This window comes from Scomber scombrus, chromosome 23 (genome assembly GCF_963691925.1).
Source record: "Scomber scombrus chromosome 23, fScoSco1.1, whole genome shotgun sequence".
Taxonomy (NCBI): domain Eukaryota; kingdom Metazoa; phylum Chordata; class Actinopteri; order Scombriformes; family Scombridae; genus Scomber; species Scomber scombrus.
In genome coordinates this window covers 20,010,500-20,025,908 of record NC_084992.1, presented here as the reverse complement: position 1 = coordinate 20,025,908, position 15,409 = coordinate 20,010,500, and the positions used below count along the sequence as shown (strand labels likewise).

At 41.8% G+C, this 15,409-nt stretch overlaps 1 protein-coding gene across 1 annotated transcript in view; it reads right to left on the bottom strand.

Annotated features, from left to right (window-relative positions):
- nrxn2b (neurexin 2b) overlaps positions 1-15,409 on the bottom strand; it is a 590,949-nt gene that overhangs the window by 46,591 nt on the left and 528,949 nt on the right. The gene's annotated exons all lie outside the window — the stretch shown is intronic.

The window sequence follows — 15,409 nt, the reverse complement described above, 5'->3', positions numbered from 1 at the left end:
TATAGAATGGATCACATTGACTTTGGTGATCTCCTGACTTCTTTGTGATCAAATATCTGCTAAACTAAACTAATGACATCTCCATCATCCAGAGCCTCTTTAAAAATGTTCTACTTCTCTATCTATTTAATAAGGAACATTAAACACTTTTGGAGGGAGACTCTAATTAACCCATCAAAACAACACTGTGTCTATGTTTATGAATCTAATAGTCACCTAAACATTAACAATTGATGTATAAATTATAACTGTCCATGCGTGGCATATCTATGCATGGACAGTTATCATTTATACAGCTCGTCAATCAATTGTTGTAACTGTAACATGATCAAAGCAGCACATTTCCTTGCAAATACCAACATATATTTTCCTTGAGTGACCAAAAAGGCCCTCACTGCCTGTAGTCTGATGATGCTTTGAGCATCACATCTCACACACATCAGCCTGGAAAAGAACAGAGTACTTGTTGAGGACTCAGGCACCTTTAGTATTCATCAACCCGGTGACCCCCCTCCCCTCTCCCATCTATTAGTGTTGACAGCCGCCCACTGCTTCGAGTTTATTACAGTCAACCGCCTACTCTACTCTCATCTCCCGCCATCTCTCCCCTCTCCCTCTGCGGTTCCTGTCCTCAGTCCCAGGAAAGGTCAAAGTCATTTGCAGAGTTACAGTCTGCCGGAGAGGCATAGCATGAGGGTGAGAGAGAGAGAAAGAGAGAGAGAGAGAGAAACAGACATACAAGACAGCACCATTACACACAAATTCTCTGTCTGCCAGTAAATCTTGTGTTGCGGTTGTATTCTGCACAGCCAAGAGATCTTAAGCAGTAGCTGCCCTGCTGTCCATACGGCTGGCAGGAACACTTCCTGGGTGTCACTACAGGTCGAGCTCATTTTGAAGACGGGGGGAGGGGGTCACTTTTGCTCACTTGCTATCTTCCCATTGCAGCCATGCATCCAGGACAGCCTCATCGATTCCATTACCTCATTAGCTATGTGCATTTATTCTGCCACTGTTCGTATGCGGAGATATTCAGAGGTGAGCGCGTGGCTTTGGCTGGCGGCATTTTTTCCATTATTCATGGCTGATTAAGTATTTAAAAAAGGAAAATAAACCACCCCAATGTTAACAGAACTTAAAATAGCAAGTTAATTGAGTAAATAAGTGCAGAGGTTGTACAGTAAGTTAATGAGTGGTATAATCGCAGCCAAATTTATGTGCATCCCGACCACTCTTTGGTGCTGTGTGGAAAGTGGTTACAGTATTCAGCCAAGGCCGCAGTATCGCCATGAACTGATGACAGCTGCGATTAGGGTATTAATTGAGCATGCTCAAATTGTGCTTCAAGTGGAAGTGCTGGTGGCCATGATGAAAGCCGTAGAGGGGATCAACAGCATAAACAATGCGCTGTGAGTCAATGCGGACGCAGAACAGGAAATGGATGCAGCTCCTCAATGAAGAGCAGAACTAAGTTAGGCTTGGGTGAGTTTCGAGGAGTGGAGGCTTGATGGACTGCTCGACCAATGATCTCATTGTACAAATAAGGTTGAACGTCTCAAATGGCAAAGTGCTTCCAGCTTCTTAAGCACTTAATCAATTGATTTGTGTTATGGACTGACCCTCGCAGTCTTTCAGCCCGCTCTCTCCCCGCGCATGCCGAAAATCCAGTATTGATTCTTAGACATGAATATGAATAGTATCAGAGAGAGATTAGCGAGACGCACATAAATGAAAATTCAATCAAAGCTTTGACTATTGATACCTTTGAGATACTGCGGCAAGGGGGAAAAAAGCATAGAGGTCGAGCTAGGAGCTTTTGGTTGGAGCGGAAATGCCGGGATCATCTCCATTACAGCCCACGCACTGGGAAGCTTAGAATAATCATAACACCTTTGCTTGGTGAATTAATTTAATTTACCAGGGCAAAGCAGAATGAATCCGTGCTATTAGTCGGAAAAGCAGAAGGGAGAGTGAATTTGAGTGATATTTACAGAGAGATTAGCATTTGTGTTCCGCAACATTAGGGTTCTTCCTGGTGCTGAGGGAAAGTATTGAGCCCATTACGACGGGAAGCCGCTGGGAACCAGTGCTTTTTTAAAAATGATTTTAGTGTAGCGGTAATGACATTTTAATGGCCATTTCCCTTAAGCGAACATATCTCTGGAAACAGAAGGAAAAAAAAACAAAAAAAAACTCTGAATGACTGGAAGCAGTCAAGCCTGCAACGTTGAAATGAAGGGACTGGTAGGTAACTGACAATAAGCCCTGGCTGCTCTTTAAACACCACAGCTTCTAAACTACTGCTTAGCAGCCCTTAATCTGCTGCAGCTGTCGGCTAATGTCACCAATAAGAATGTAACGTTTCTGCTCTTTTATCCAAAGGTTAGCTCATCTTGCTTTTCTGTCTGTGGGTCAATCGGTGGTGTAGGTAGGGGGTCTACACCAGTGGGCTAGGGGCAAAGAGCTCTGCTTTATGATACATTTTCAATTACATTCCATTAAAACTTCCGGTGCCTGGGGAAGACGGCATCTCTTTGAGTCACTGAGTTCAATTAAACAGTATTCAATGGTGGGAGGTTGAGGGAGATGCTCCCAGACTAGATTGGATCGGAGTTTCCACTGATCAGCTCCGCAAATCAAAAATCTCTTTTGGTTGTGTTGCGTTTCTTCAAGGTAGGTTTCATCTGAGAACACAACACTAGTTAAGAAAAACTTCACATTTTTCAAAATATTTCTACTTGAATATCTTTGTTATTACTCAAGCACGAACTTGCCATCCTTGCCAAATATCTCTGATCTCAGTACAACAACAAAAAAAATGTTTCTGTAGAGTGGAAACTGCTGATCAGGTTCTCACAAAACAGTCATTTTTAAGACAGAGTTTATCTGCCAATAAAAAAAAAAGTGTTTGTGTAATCTTCTCATTAGCATCTCTCCTTCCTTTTTTTTATGCTCAAAGACAAAGAAATTGCCTTCGAAATTGTGTGCAGCAGCAGCAGCCACAGATGAGAAAAAAAATAGCAGTGGTGGAATACGGAGAGAATTTTCCATCTGAAATATTTCAACATGACCTTGCAGAGTGCGGGAGCGCGTGGAGGTAAACGCTGCCGGCGAGAGCGGAATGAGAATGAGGGAAGCCAGAACAAGGCTGCAGTCGGCGTGTGCATATCAGGGTTATCGGGCTGCCTCAGAGAGCTCTCGCTGATCACGCCGAGCAGAAAAGGAAGAGGAGGAGGGGGAGGAGGAAGAGGAGGAGGAGCAAGGGGGCAGAGGAAACACTGCGTGATAAAAAGGACAGAGGGAACCTTGATGATCCTCCAGGGCCTCAAGGTGTTTTGAGATCAAAGCTCCTTTTGAAGATGTCAAGATTTAGTTCTCTCTGCTTGCACACACTGGTAGTCAATTAAGAAGGGGGGAAAAAAGACAAAGGGGGAATACGGATGCATTTTTGAAGCATTTGTTTCTTTGTTTCATTTCTTTATAGACAGAAGACAGCTTAATCATGACGCTCTTTTTTTTTTCTTTTTCTGAAACACCCCCTACAGCTTCTCCTCCACACACACACACACACACACACACACACACACACACACACACACACACACACACACACACACACACACACACACACACACACACACACACACACACACACCGCACACACACACACACAATCTATTTGCATTTCCTCAATGTGTTCCTGCATTTCCCTCTCAGATCTGATACATAAGAGCCAAAAAAGCGAATTAGAAAGAGGAGAACGCAGAGAACCAACAGAGATGCTGCAGCTGCTGGATTCAGCGAGACTCTTGACAGATCCAGCTCCGGTTGTTTAAATCACTCAACGTATTTTGCATTTTGCTTTATCAACAGGCTTCAAGAAAACGGTCCAGGAATGAGGCTGACCAGGGCAGGAATTTGCTGACGCTGGTGATTTGCTTTGGCAGATTTCATATTAATAGTCCCGTTGGTGATGGAAATGCAAACTATTCATCAGCTTCTTACTCATTTCCCCAATAATGATCTATCACAGCCTGTATCTGCTTTAGCCTAACTTGACACAGCAGTGTAAGTGTGCCGAGCTGCAGTATTTATTAGCTTATGAATCAGCCAGTGGAGCAGCATGAGGAGAAATGACTGATAAATAGATTTTTTACTGGATGCCCAACCAAAAGCAATCAATTTAATTTTTTCTATGGTTGCACACACACACACACACACACACACACACACACACACACATACATCTGACACTTCCAAGTGGTGTAAGGCAGCTTAATATTTCATAGCGTTACAGCTGGAGTGGAGCATTTCAACTTATATCCCAGCTTTCTACATTCATGCTACATTCTATGAGCTATTCTCAGTTCCAGATTAATATTGGGGAGTATTTTTATAACATATCCCACTGAGCCTCATATACCCGCATATATAGTATCTCTGCATCTCCCTTTAGAGGGTAATTCTGGCTCTGTGCAGCTAATCAGCTTGTCAACATGTATGCATAATGCCTGCGAGAGGAGATCGACTGTGGAATCGGCTACACAGAGAACAGTACAGTGGGTCTAATCTGCTCCTCTCAAACTGCAGCGTTATGTAAGGAGAAATAGGCTGTTGCGTAACGTGTAGACTCCTCGTCGGCTAAATCAGCCACTGTCCGTTCACTTAGCGTCTTCCGAGTGTCTGTGAGAGCGAGGAGGAGGAGACTACAGGCAAACAGCCATTTTGCATCAGAATTATTGTTATCTAGTCCTGTGCAATCAGTAAAAATGGCACATGGTTAGTAAATATAGAGGAAATGCAGACGGAGCTACATGTGTTGTTTTGGATTTTGGTGGAAGGGGTGTGTGCTTGGTTTCAGTTACCACCCTTTCTCTGTGTTTCTGCTCAGCCAACTCATTTGTATGTGTTTGCTGTGTTCTCAGGCAGTCACCTTGAGGAAGTTGCCCCCCCCATCTCATCTTAATAGCACTTTATTCCCCTCCTCCCCGCCCCCTACCTCTTCACTCTTTCTTTTATTTGCCTCTTTTCCAGCGATTGTGGTCACGGCTATCCGTTCTTTCCTGCTCTGACAACGACGAGCGGGCCGCTTTAACGGAGAATCACATCTCATTGAAAAATCGATGAGTTAGATAGATGTGGTGTGTGTGTGTGTGTGTGTGTGTGTGCGTCTGAATCTGAGTCTCCCATCCAAGCATGACTCACACTGGGCTTGCCCATTTGTCCTGGAGTACATACACACTGGCAGCGAGCCAAAATACTGCAGAGGGAAGCGACATTTATGCTAAAGGAGGTGTGAGGGGGGAAAAATAAATCAACACAAACATCATCCTCTATAATCCTGATTATGTTGTCAGTGAGCGCCAAAACTCTTCTTTCACTTTGTGGCAGCCTCCAATCTTAGAAAAATCTTACACACACACAGACACACACCCAGTTGATTCTAGGATGGTGTGTACCAGTGAGGCTGGTGATGGATGGTGTCCTTCAGCTCAATGACCATCACACCTGTTGAATTTCGCCTAACCGACCCGCTCCCACGCAGGCGTACTTATATGCAAACATGGGAAAGTCCTTGAGCGAGGTTACGCTGAGACCTGCAACAACGAGGCTTTGTTTTACATGGCTGCAGAAAGCTGATGGACACGGACACACACACACACACACAGGATATATGTATGCACTTTCCTACTGGCTGGTGTCCAACTGACCGTAAACAATGAGACATAGCTTGTAGCTGCTTTGTGTCATATTTTTCTGAATGTACAATATTATAACTTTTGTGGTTTACATTTAAACAATTAAATAAAAATGTCAAAACTCAATGCTAATATGTGTCCTTGTGAAAATGGTGGTACGGTGACTGCTTCAGGTCATTTGACACCACAACAAGTAATAACCTTGCTTCCCTCTAATGTCAGCACTGTCACAGGATATTGTGCAATTAGTCATGAGGGTAAACGTGGGTGTCAGTTCAGGGTTGAAATCTACATGAGAAATTTGCAGCGCTTAAAATATAAACATAGTCAATGTGTTGGCAGCAAGCAGTCGCCTAGTTGTAGACACAGATCAGCAATAGCGTTCATTTGGAGCCTCTGGTCATCTGACAAATGTAAATCCAATATTCACACACCCTTTAGCTCTGGTTTCCAACAATTTCCTTATGTTCACCAACTAGCTGCTACTTTAGCCTGCCAGCTGTTTAGAGTTGATGAGAAAGTGTACAGTAGAGTAGGTTTGTGAGTACTTTTACAACTGCAATAGGTGCCAGTTGCAGCTGGAAATGCAGCTGATGAGAGAGAAAATGAAAACAGTAAATTACGTCATTATAATTGTAGTTACTGTAGTCATTACATCAATTGTTCATATAAAAATATAATTTAAAGCAGCGTTAATAAATGCTTGAGTGAGTGTTAAGTGAATCAGTGACCTAGATTAAATAGAACATAGCTCTTATTTACAAAGACCTGAAGGACAACAGCTTCCTCCACAAGGACTCTTTCATCTCTACAAAATCTGACTATCAACCCCCCCCCCCCCCCCCCCCCCCCCCCGTAAAGTCCAGTCGGTCAGGTCTTCCGTGAACTTCTCCCCTTCTTTACAAAAGTGAGACGTAACCTTAAAGCATCCGCCAGGAGTAACCAGTCTGCCTTTCGGTGCCTTATCACGGGAAAGATGAACTAATCTCAGAGGTTATATTGAGGGAATATGCCACCTTAGAGCTAAAATAGAATCATCGTTTACATCTCTGACTCGCTTTCTCCTGAGAGATATGTTCCGACAGATTACATTTATCGAGACGTGCGAGTGAAACCTGAATATTTCAAAGACGTTACATATCGAGCACCTCATCAAGTCGCTAACCGGAGATGGATGGACGATGGAGGAGATAGAAGAGTCACTTAAAAACAATACACACATCGGTATGGAAAAATGAAGGATGTGGTGATGGAAAGATATGATTAAGGAATTGCAAAGACGAGTATATATTGAACTGAAAGGGGGAAGTGGGATACCAAAGGAAGATGTGGTAAGAGAAAGAGGAGAATGAAGGGCAGACAGGCATGACGCTGGAGCTGCGGGGGTGTATTCCTTGAGGCAAAAAGCCAGAAAAGAACCTCTGTTAGTGTGGCGGTAGTAATCGATGTCCGTCCGCCCACCCTTCATCCCTTAACCAAAAAGGCGTGGTGGGCCCAGACACTAGTAGATATTTGGGTGACTTAATGTGGGATAAAGAGGCTTACAAGATCTTTATGTTCCCTATCAGCTTTCTTTTATCCTTTTCTTTTAGATTCAATTATCCTTTTCCTTTATCAGCTCTCTATAATCCATCAGTTCACTAAACACTAATATATGGAGATAATTCCAAACCTGTTTATCAGAGTTAGAAAAGTATTGGAAACTTTCAGTATTCAGTCCTGTGTCTTACTTTATTTCGATGACTTCACATTTCGGGCAATTTTGTTCTTTGCTGCCTAATAAAGCAATAACAGCTTCAAATTCATTCCCAATGTTCTCCAGCACTGACTGGCTGATGCCTCACCTTCACACGTCCCCCATTATCATTTCTCTCACTTTGGCTTTTTACCTTTCCCTTTTTGCCTTTTTTCTTTTCTCTCAATTTTCTAATCTGTCTGCCTTCATCACCAGCTCTTTCGCTCTCCCCCTCGAGACTCATTACAGTGTTGACTGGAGTTGCTAACATGGATTTGGTACAATCCGATTGATCCGCAGCCTTCTCGCGAGTGATCTGAGAGAGACAGAGGGGGAGTTGATTTTCGGGAGTGGAAATTCTGTGGCTCGGGAGAAACGGTTGCATAGAGTAAAAAAAAAAACCTAAGATAGGTGAGATCGGCTTCTGCCTGCCAGCGTAAATCTCGTCAGCAAACTGTGAAATGAGATAGCTGAGTGCTTGAGTATTGGACTTAATCTGCCTGTTGTTTAGTAGCTTTGTGCAATAATAATCCTTTCTGACATTGTATGGGTTAATTATGTGGCACCGTGTTAACATTTCTGTCTTACTTCATGATGGAAAAAGGCCAAAAAAAAAGATGAATGCATGAATAAATGATCAACGCTATGCTATTTCCTCTAATTAAGGCATGAACCTTGACAATAAAGACTAATATACTGAAGATACACATGGCCTGAAAGAGTAAAAACATGCTACTAAATTGTTACGTTGTTCTTCAAATACTTTCTTAATCCTTAAATGCCGATTCACACTTTATTTCAAAGTGTTACATTGTGCTCCAAACTAATCTCGATTGTACCACAGGTGAAATGGTGGATTTGAAACCGAACTAAAGAGCTGCATTCGACCTCCTGTGCCGCAGACCGGCCACCCGAGACTGTTAAAACATTAACACAGCATCTTTTCACCCTCAGTGAGGTCTTCAAGGGTGCATAATATTGGCACTGCACCCAAACGCATCTTTGAAAAACCTACCAATGTGCATAAATCAATAAAATACAACAGAAGACAGTTGGATATTGTTCAAAATACACTGGCAGCATCATGATGCTCCACTATTTAACAAATCAGGCGCCATTGGGGGAAAAAAAGCAATACATGCCCTATAAGTGGATGTAAAGTCACCTAAAAAAAACACTTTATTTCTGTGATGATTACAGTATGATCCACCACATGACCAGAGAAGTCTACTTGGATCCACAACAACATCCAACCCAAACATTATTCAGCTGAATATAATTTAATCCTGGCCTGACTCGAGTCCTAATTCTGGTCTCTAGCTATAATAACAGAGTGGAACTGTGAAGACCTCTACCCACAACTCCACAGTTATCTATTCAATAACACCACGTGATTCATCCATTTCAGCTTCCAATGTTTCATCTCACTTCACCCTCGAGTGTGGATATCATAAAGCAGAAAAAAGGCCTTGTTCCATATTCAAGTTTATTTGGAGAATACGGCGAGCGTAAGTCGTGATCTTTGTTTTTGAATGTTGCATTATGTTCATAAATGTTGATGCATTTAAATGGGACATTACAAGAGATGAGCCAGTTTGGTCGAGCAAATAGAAAATACAATCTTTTTTTGATGTTTTTACACTTTGGCTGTGCGACTCTCTGTGTAGCTATGAGCGAGACATGCGTATTAATGTTGATTTTGGTGTGTGTGCGTTTGTGTGTGTGTGCGTGTAGAGGGGGCAGCCAGTGCCTCGCTGTTGAGGGGAAGCGAGGCGGGCAGCTGGCCGAAATTGAAGGGAATGACTGTGACCTTCGGACGAAATCAAGAGCAAAGTGTTTTCTATCTCCATTGTTTTCTCCACTTGTCTCCGCTTTCTGTCCTTGCTGCCTCATTTTCCTTCTCTTACTTTGTCTCTTTTCCTTTCTCGCCACTGCAGAACAGAGCTGCAAACAAAAAACAAAAAAAACACAGACACACACACCGACACACACGAGGCTGAATGTGTTTTCTGTTTTCTTTCTCCCCACCTCCCTCATTCCTCCTCTCTCTGGTTCCAAACCTCCTTCGATTGAAAACAGTGATGGTACATATTGTACAGTCTGGGGTTTTTGGACAGACTTAAACCGTGCACTTTTGCTGGCTTGATAAAGAAAAACACTCTGAAAGCAAGAGCTGGAAAAGAAGTGCCACACTGTGCTTCCATCAAAGGACCTGAAGTAGACATGTACTGTTAACTGTAGCAGTAAGAAAAGCTATATAAAGAAGTCACTGATATAAAACATACTTCTGAGTATGACGGGAAAAAGATTGGTCTTGATTTGGTCTGCGGACTGTCAGATGATTGATCTGATTGCCCTCTTTCTACCTCCTACTTTCTCTTCTGCCATAATTTGCTCTCTGCTCAATTCCTCTTTCCTTGACTTTAGCAGTCTCTCCATCTGTTACCCTGATAACTCTCTTGTCTCAAACACTCTCTCTCTCTTTTATCCTCTACCTTTTCTCCCTCTCCCCTGTGCTCTTTCTGGCTTTTTAGTCTCTGCGGGCAAGGTGTGAGGTTGAAGCCCAGTAGAGAAGAACGGCTGCCAAGCGCACTGGCTAATATTTGCCCTGCGCTAAACTGAGCAAACATGGATAAAGGGAACACAATCTCTTTCTCCGTCCCTGGCTGTCTGCCTTGTTGTCCTTTCATTCCCCTTCCTGTCTCTCCCGCGCCGCTGTAGAGCTGACTGCTGTTCGCCGACGTGCGCGCACTGTGCACATGTTGTTTCCAAGCAAATCACTGAGTGAGGGATAAATCTGATACCATAATCCCTTTTTCTGGTGTGTGTCTGCCTACATCTGCGTGTAGCTTATTAGGTGCACCTGTACAATCGCATGCAAGCCAATCCGACAACTCTTTAAACTGCACAATTGTGAAGCTTATATTGTACAGTTCTTGGTAACAGGGATCACATTTATACTGGATGATTATGTGCCATTAACAAGGTCTTTAAGTTGCCTAACCCAAACCATATAATAACCATAGTTTATCTGCCTTACTAGGATCCTTCCCTAACATTAACCATACTGTAGGTGCGTGGGCACATATTGTAGAAGTGAGAATAAATTAACTTCTATCAGGCAGGCTTTCCCTCATGTTGAAGGCTACAATTGCTGGTTTGGCCGTTATATATTCTGTCATTAGGTGGACAAGTCCTGACATGCTATTTCATGTCACGACCATCACCTCTCCTAGAGCCAGAGCCTTTGCCTCGGGTTGTTGGACTCACATCTGTCGAGCACTGACTGAAAAGCTTGTTCTGTCCGTGGCTGTTAAGTGACGGCGGTGGCCAGTTAGAGCACTCCAGGCGTAAAACTAATCTGCCTGCTTCTGCTTTTGTGAACATCTGGATAAGAGAAGTGAGTCTGTATGATTAATCGACAATTTAGGATGATATAATCAGAATTTACTTGGAAGTTGTTCTTTTTTTGAGGCAACAGAGCAGGTATAGTGACTGAGATAGAGTTAGGTTGAGATAATGCAGTAGCTTAAAAAGGTATAGAAAACCTAATTTAGAATCATGTTTCTTCCATATCTGTATGTTAGTGTACAAATAACAGCTAAAATCTATCTATTTGGATTATTTTCTAACAGAAGTCCAGACAGAGTTAGATTTTTTTATCAAGACAACGAATCCTCATGGCGTAGATTGCTATGGCAACGAGCAAACAAGGCAGACACACACACTTTTCTAAGGTATCAAGAGGAATCTCCCAGCCATCAAATGTATGTTTGAGCCAGACGAGTCCCCGACAAACACATCCAAAAATAGACTAAAACAAAAACAGTTCAACCCGACACAGAACGAAAGTGAGTCTGTTTGTGTTGAACAAACAACTGGGTTACACTTGAGGAATCAGAAGTGTCAGAAACACCAAATTGATTCCACAATCCAAACAGAGTGTATTTTCACTCTGTGTACCAGTGCATTTGATTTGCTTGAAAGTAACTTGAGCTGCACACAAATGTCAGCTTTCTTTCTCATTTGGAATAAGCGCCGTTAAGAGTTTTTACTTCAACGGGCCTGTTCAACATTTCAAATATGGGGAAGTATTTTTTTCTGTGTCCAAACACAGCCAAACCTGTTTAAGCCCCAGCATCCAGACATTTTTCATTTTTTATAATTGAAGTAACAAAACAACTAATTCACAGCAAATACTAACACTTTTAGTTACTCACAGCAGGACAACAAACACGATTAATGTCTGACAGTTCCACATTCACTACTGTAACATTCATACGCCCTTAAGGCTTATATTGAGTGGGATTTACAGCTTCTTGATACTAGTTGAGTGATTGTGAAAGTTCTGTAAATAAGCAATGTTACTTATACATAAGTGGAAGTCCTTCACTTCACTTCATTGCACTTCAACTGCCTTTTCTAAGACAAACTCAATACTTACTGCAAGCATGAATGAAGTGGCAAGATGAACAATGTGTGCAGTGTTAATCATGGTGAATGATTGAGAGTAAAGTAATGACTGTGTGTGTAATTCCCAATGTGTATTCAAAGACATGAGGTTGGAATAAATGTAAGTAGGCAGAGTAAATATGGTATAAAAAAGGGTGAAAAAAAAGTATATTTCCAGCCAGATAAGGAAGATTTGGTTTGCAGAGAAATTCCCTGCTTTAAAAAGTCAATTACTCGGATTTGCCAGAGTTGCCCGAAGAGAAAAGGTAATTTGACGACAACATTAAAGAGACACTGTTCTACTTGACAATATTTTATGCAAGCTGGAATAATCATTATTAATCACTGCTGCAGATGATTAAAACACCATTTAAATTCTAGCTGGTGGATCAAAATGAATTGCTTGTTACAATCTACAGAGGCATATGAAAAATTCAATAAGCCATCAGAATACAGATATAGAGCTGAACTACTACAGCCGATTATCTTGCTCGGTAAGGAGAAAACATTAAATAATAGATAAGATGCGTGTTTTTCAAAGAAACCTTAACTGATTGTTTCATTCTTTTTATCTGTCGTACAGAATGTGTCTCCCCTAGCAGCCGTTTTAGCAGCTCTTAATTCAGCTTGTAATAAAGGTGGGCAGCGTTTGAATAAGTGTGTAACTAAATGCTCGGCTTCCTTGGCACAAGTCAATCATTTGAATTTTTTGGTGTTTGTGATGATTTCACTATAGTCAAGATGTTCCTGCACTGCATTTAGATAACTGTTCAGAAGAGGGTGAACATTTGTAGCGTATAGTACAAAAAAAATTCTCTTTATGACCAGTTTTTAGAGAGAAATTCATATTCTAACGCATCCACACATGACCTGAAAGAGCAAGCAACCATGCACAATTACTCCATTAACTCACTATAATTTATACACTTAATAGTCTATAAATTTCACGGATTATTTAAGGGAAAAGCATGCGAGGTAGCAGCAACAAACTCTGCATTGTATATTAAACAGCAGCTAATTATCTCATATACGCTCAGAGTTGAGAAGTGCACACAAATGAAACAATTGGGATATTATCATGCAGCAAATTGCACCACATAATGAATAATTAAATGTATAAATTACTTTCTTCTAACCTTTAGCCTGTGCCTGGCTGGGGGCGAGTGCTTTCACAGTCATACATGATCTGGATGAAAAATTAACATGCTGCATTGTTGCTCAGCAGAGGGACGTACAGTACATTAATATTTTACCCTAAATGATCCTCATCAAATTCTGGTTACGTAATTAGAGCCTTTTATGTACTAAATGTCAAATCATTAAGGTGGTGTGTGTGTGTGTGTGTGTGTGTGTGATTCTGCAGAACACATGGTGCTCGTGTTGTTTGCAAGCATTTAAAACAAAACTAAAAACAGTATTTCTTTCCAAGTGACAGATACAAAGTTGCTCAAAGGCATTTTAAGCTGTCTCCAGCAGTGACGGCTGGGTGAGATTTTTATTTACAAGGCGGCATCACAGTCTTCAAAGACCCCCGTTTGAACTAAATGAAAAGAAAAAGAGAAAAAAAGAAGAAAAAAAAAGATTTATCTCCATCTTCTTTCTGAGACTTAGAGCGGGGGTTGTCAGGGTGCAGATCTGCTTTCTAAATGAGATGACATGAGATACAATGTGACTATGTGACAGAGTGAGACCGGACACACAAACACAATACCATAAATGACCTGCTTTCACCTTCCTCATTATCAATTCTCGTGTTAGCCGGTGCTGCCGAAAAACTAAATAAAACACAGAGCCCACACGTTGTTGCTGTCAAGAGAATAGCTTGTATTTCCAACTCTTTTAATTTTCCTGTTTTAGATATCTTAAAGAAAGAGGCTGTTGATAGAACATTTTTTACTGTCAGAACAAGGCCGTGAAAATACTAAAACAAACAATGTCTGTCTCATAACTCCCACTCTGTGACTATCAGACACAAGCTCACATTGTTTCAAAAAAAAAAGAAAGAGGCAAAATCATTCTTTCTAACAGCTGGTCACCACTAATGTTACTTGAAAACAGGAGTAAATAGTGCATTTGTTGGGGACTATTTTCAGCAGTGGATTTGTTGCTCTGGAGAGTTCCAGCAGCAGAGCTGTGTGAGACTGAGTCAAAATAAACTAAAGTGTATGTTTTCATGGTAATGAAGGAATGTGTGGCTCATTGATGTGTTTAATTAGTTTTTGGACAACAATGGATTGAATTTGTAAAGAATACCACCGCATATATTATTTTAAAAAACGGAACATTTCCACAAACTCTTTTTAAAACATTCAAAAATACATTCCCATCAAGTTTAAGCTCCTTTAATACTGACATGCTGGAGATACAAGATTTCAACTTGACACCAGCAACACTACACTTTTTCCAACTCTGGCTTTCCCTATCTGTCCATTTACACACATTTTCACACACCGTCACCACAGAAACCTGCAGTCTCTTCCTATTTGTATAGAACATCTTGCCTGAGCTTTGCTTACGTGCTATAAAGTGTGTCACTTTATCTAATGCTGCATTGACGGTCTTAAACTTTGACTTATTAAAGATATTTGCATCTGAATGAGCGTGTGCGTGTGAATGTGTGTGGGTGGTCAAGCATGCCAGGTGTGACCCGGCATCCCCAGCAGGTGATAAACGCCGCTGTCTCGCCAGCCGCAGGTGCTCTTTCTTCTCTTCACGCGTTGCCATAGCAACCTGCCGTGCCAGTTTAGAGTGCCGCCGGCAATGGTCGTCAACTGTGATGAATCATGCGCCAAGAAAATGATAGGCCACTGATATTGAACACTCCCGGCTTGGCTTTCAATTTGTTTCTCCCCACCTTTTTTTTTTTTTTCCTGCCCACTGCAGCACATACACATACACACTTACTGTAAGATTGCATGTCTGGACACTGCTGAATGATTCCCTACACACATGCATACACACTCTGGCTATACACCTAAATATTGTCTGCAGAATGAATGGTTACACTAAAAAATGAAAGCAGGGAGTAAAGTCAGTCATCCTCACTGTGCTGTCGTCTATGTCTTTAAATAATCTCAGAGGTGTAAAATGTGTTAAAAACACCAAAAGAAAGCAGACATGTTAACCATGTTTACTCCTTTCAGCTGACATCTAGCTAGGCTTCTTTTACACCCTCAAAAATCCATTAACAGTTCAAATGTTAACAGTAGAAAGACCAACGGTAGAGGGCAGGTGGATTTTTTTAATGGAAACTCTGCTACAAGTACAGCTGGCACTTTCTCTCCTGACCTGGTGAGCTGTAAATGTTACTCAGCCCAAACACAGAGCTGGTCTGCACACAAGTTGTGCAATTTCCTCCACGTGAAACACCCCCACCAACAAATATCCTGTGTCAATGGGCTGCTTCGTTGTACGTCTGCTTGCCCTGCTTTGGCCCTGCTTGTGCCCTGCTTGTGCCCTGCTTGTGCCCTGCTTGTGGCCGGATTCTGATTTCCGTGCCAGTGGGCAAGCCTACCTTGGTCAG